The sequence below is a fragment of the Octodon degus genome, unplaced genomic scaffold (genome assembly GCF_000260255.1).
Source record: "Octodon degus isolate 3935 unplaced genomic scaffold, OctDeg1.0 scaffold00076, whole genome shotgun sequence".
Lineage (NCBI taxonomy): Eukaryota > Metazoa > Chordata > Mammalia > Rodentia > Octodontidae > Octodon > Octodon degus.
The window spans coordinates 7,303,710-7,306,753 of NW_004524652.1; the positions used below are offsets into that span (position 1 = coordinate 7,303,710).

The 3,044-nt window shown below is 51.5% G+C and overlaps 1 protein-coding gene across 2 annotated transcripts in view; it reads left to right on the plus strand.

Moving 5' to 3' along the window:
* Window positions 1-1,136: 1,136 nt before the first annotated feature.
* Window positions 1,137-3,044, plus strand: part of Morn3 (MORN repeat containing 3) — a 12,105-nt gene continuing 10,197 nt past the window's right edge. The window contains exon 1 of one of the 2 annotated variants that reach the window (XM_023720441.1): window positions 1,137-1,210. The gene's annotated coding sequence lies outside the window, so the exon portion shown is untranslated. Of the gene's footprint in view, window positions 1,211-1,852; window positions 1,870-3,044 lie in introns of those variants that run through there. The other variant, XM_023720442.1, reaches the window with a different exon arrangement.

A 3,044-nucleotide genomic window follows, 5' to 3' on the forward strand; every position in this document is an offset into this window, starting at 1 on the left:
AAACTCAGGGCCTTGTGCATGCAAAGCAAGAACTCTACCACTGAGCCACATCCCTTTTCTTTTTCTTTTTTTATGTTGAGACTGGATCTCACCTAAATCACTAAATCCCTAAGCCTCCAAGGCGGGGAATGGTGGCGCTCACCTCACCTGGAACTCAGTACTTTGGAGGCTGAGGTAGGAGCATCATTGTGATTTTGAGGCCAGCCTGGACCACATAGCAAGACTCTGTCTCAAAAGGAAAAACAAACAAAACAACTTTGGGATCATCCAGTCTCAGCTTCCCAGAGTGCTGGAATTATGCACAAGCACCACCAACCCCAGAGTGACTTTCTTTTCCAGTACTGGGGTCGAATCCATGTTCTCATGCATGCTAGGCAAGCACTCTACCCTGACCACGTTTATTATTTATTAAAAACAAAAGTGAATGGAGGAAAAAAAAACCAACCTTGTCTTCAGAGACGAGACAATAAGTGTATACGCACGGGTGAGATGGCGCTAAGCGCTAGGCTTGGAGAGTAGCTGTGCAAATTCCGATTGTAAGCACAGTTCTAACTGCGTAGAAGGTTCAGCAGCCCCAGGCAGGGACTGGCCCAGCATTTCCCAAGAACAAAAGGAAGTGCCGCTCCGCAGTGGGAGTAGGGGACACAGCTGAGAGGAAGGGGGAGGGGCCTGGCAGGTCACCCCAGGTCTCTCAGGCCACTGGGAGGACTGTGGCTTCTCTTTTTCCCCAAGACTGAGGCTGAATTCAGGATCTTTGCACTGAATTACATCCCCAGAACCTTGCAACTGTTTTATTTTGAGACCGGGTCTTGATAAATCATAAATTGGCCAGGCTGGCTTTCAACTTGCCCCCTGCCTCAGCCCCCTGCGTAGCTGAGATTACAGGCGTGTGCCACCACAGCCAGCTAGGGCTGTGGCTTTTGGGGACCTGAGCCCTCTTCTGTAGGTGCATGTTGCATCCTTCACAACTGGCACGTATACAGAACTTTCTGCGGTCACAAGAAACAGTGCGACACGGATTCGCCCTTCAAAATTTCCCGCCGCCGCCGCCGCCGGCCGCCGCCGGGTCTCAGCAGGAAGAGGCGGGCTCTGCGTGGCGGCTCTGCTGGGGCGGCGCGTTGCTATAGCGACCCTGGCTGGGTCCGCAGCCTTGGACCGCAACTGCAGGTTAAGGGCGAGGCGGCAAAGCCACGACTGCAGGCGAGCGCAGGTGGGCGCAGGTGGACGGGGCGGAGGGGGGATAGGTGGGTGCTGACCCCAAGATGCCCGCACCCCCACCCCCGCATTGTTACTGTTGTTTGGGGACCAAGCAACCTGGGTGGGCTTGCAAGGTTCTCCTTTCCACTCTACGGCTTTTTGTTTTTGTTTGTTTTTTTTGTGGAACCGGGGATTGAACTCAGGCCCTTGCGCTTGCCAGGGAGCGCCATCTCCCTGGCCCCCTCCACTCTACAGCTTTGCACTAAGGATGAGACCGACCCTGGAGCAGATCCCGTGTGCCCCCGCTAAGTGTGGGGTGGAGTGGATTTTAGGGTGTCCTGACAAATTAGCAACCTCTGGAGAAGTCATCAGAAAGTTATTAGGCTCGGCTGAGGGTGTGGCTCCTCGTGGAGCACTCCCGTGCCTGGCCCTGGGGCGTGGGTTTCGTCCTCATCACCCAGAAGAAGTGAAAGGAATTGCAGGGTTCTCAACATTGTGTGTAAGGAGTTAATTTGGAATCTCTCTCTCCCTCTCTCTCATTAGGGACTGAATCCAGGGTTTTTCCATTGAGCTATATTTCCAGTCCTTTTTTCAGATTTGTAAAGTCTTCTGGCAGACTGGGGGTGGAATTTTGATCCTCCTGCCTCTGCCTCCCAGAGCGCTGGATTACAGGTTTGTGTCACCATGACTGGCATCTCCTCGGCCCCAATAGTTTTATTTTTTTTTTTAAGTTTATTTATTTATTTATTTTTTTAGTGTGTGTGTGTGTGTGTGTGTGTGGCCAGCTCAGCCCACCAGGGGGCGGCGCTGGCTGGCATGTGGTGCTGGGGGATCGAACCGCGGTCCCTGTTCTTTGCTAAGCTTGTTCTAAGTAGGTGCTTTAGACCACTGAGCCATCTCACCAGCCCCAATAGTTTTATTTTTTACAGTCATCTTCACTCCAAGGTACCTAGTAGTGTGTTTTGTTTTGTTTTGCAGAGCCAGGGATTGAACTCAAGTCCTTGAGCTTGCCAGGGAAGCCCTTATTCCACTGAGCCATCTCCCCAGTCCCTTGTTTTGTTTTTTAAATTTTTATTTATTTATGTGTGTGTGTGTGTGTGTGTGTGTGGCCAGCTCAGCCCACCAGGGGGCAGGGCTGACTGGCATGTGGTGCTGGAGATTGAACCATGGTCCCTGTGCTTTGCTTCAGGTGTTTATAGACCACTGAGCCATCTCACCAGCCCCAACCTTGTTTTGTTTTTAATGAGTGCAAAGTCTATTTTCTTTTTGGATACATGTATCAATTTTTAAGTGAGTGGATTTATTTATTTATTTATTTATTTTTGTGCGGAACCGGGGATTGAACTCAGGCCCTTGCACTTGCCAGGGAAGCGTTTATTCCACTGAGCCACCTCCCCGGCCCAAGGAGTGGATTTAAATATAAAGATGAATCCTAGCGCAGGTCCGGGCCCCACTGGGGGGTGAGACACCAGGAGTGCTCCCTGCTCCAGTGCAACTTCATCTGGGGGCCCAAGAAGTCCTTCGTTCCAAAAATAGTTGTCACCGTTGAGGCAGTTGCTTTACTTGGAGGAAGTGGAATGGCAGAGGAAGGAAGGAGAAGAGAAAAGCTGCAGTCAGAGTCTGCTTGCCTCTTCCTGGCTGAAAGCCTACTACGTGCAAGCGCTGGGAATGGTGGGAAAGGAAGAGAGAAACACGGTCGTGGTCCCCGGGGCCCCGCTGAGGAAACTGCCCTTGGGGGAGGGGCCAGAGCATGAACAGGGGATTCCAGCCCCAGCAGCCCAGAGGGAGAAGCTAGGACTGAACTTGGTCTCCAAGGACATTTTTTTTAAATTTTTTTTTAATTTTTA